This window comes from Mastomys coucha, unplaced genomic scaffold (assembly GCF_008632895.1).
Source record: "Mastomys coucha isolate ucsf_1 unplaced genomic scaffold, UCSF_Mcou_1 pScaffold23, whole genome shotgun sequence".
In the NCBI taxonomy this organism is placed as follows: domain Eukaryota; kingdom Metazoa; phylum Chordata; class Mammalia; order Rodentia; family Muridae; genus Mastomys; species Mastomys coucha.
In genome coordinates, this window is record NW_022196906.1 from 94,334,868 (window position 1) to 94,336,055 (window position 1,188).

Sequence of the window (1,188 nt, forward strand, 5' to 3'; positions counted from 1 at the left end):
TTACCCCAATCTCCTGGTTTTGATGATGATATCTATTAAGGGTTATGCATGTTATTTTTCTTAAATAATTTTTTTAAACAAAGATTATCTTTATTATGGGTGGTCAGATGTTAATCCTGATTAAGAAATAAGTAATATGACAAGTTTCACTGAAGAACTGAAATCAAATGGAAAAAAGTTTTGTTTATAGATTGGTTTATTAGCCAAGATAGTCATCATTTCAGTATCCTGTTCACTTGAGGGTCTATCTGCTTTTATCTTCACATTTTACTAGCACAAACTTCAGCAGTTATTAAAAGATGCAGGTTTATTCTTTTCTTTGACATCAAGCAGGTACCCAGCTCTGAGAATGCATATGTAGATAATAATTCTAGAATCTTTGTAGTCAGTCTTTATTTCTAAGCTTGCCTCTTTGGTTATCTGCTGGTCATTTCATAGTCTAGGGCTCTTGGACTTTTTTCAGTTGTCTTTCTATTTAAGAAAATTTATTGGTATGTAAGATAGACATACAAACCAAACATATAAAAGAAGTATATTAATTTTTTTGATATACATTTAAATACAAAACCAAGCTTATATACTGTGAAGGGTTTTTATTTATTTTTACATAATAAATTAAATCCTAGGTGAAATTCTGATTCAGGGACTAAAGCATTTTTTATGTTTTTAGAGTTAATGGTCATTTCATTTTTATAATTATTAATGATGAGCATTCGTCTCACAGGAATATGTAGTACAGAATAGCAGGATGTTTAGGGTCAATTAAATAAGTAGGTGGAAATTCTTCTTTAATTTAAAGTCAAAATTCTAATAATTATTTTAAAAATAAAATTCAAATCAGTTATTTAAAAAGCAGTTTTTTAAAATTCAGATATCATTCAAGCTGAAGGTACACTAGTTTGATACTTAACCTTAAGAATAATAGCAGTGGGCCAGGCAGTGGTGGCGCACACTTTTAATCCCAGCACTTGGGGGGCAGAGGCAGGTGGATTTCTGAGTTCGAGGCCAGCCTGGTCTACAGAGTGAGTTCCAGGACAGCCAGAGCTATACAGAGCAAACCTGTCTCAAAAAACCAAAGGGGGAAAAAAAAAGAATAACAGTAGTAGAAGATTAAATTTCTGTCTTCTTTAACTAAAACATTATATTTGCTTTTCTTTTTTCCTTTTCTTTCCTTTTTTTTTTTTTTTT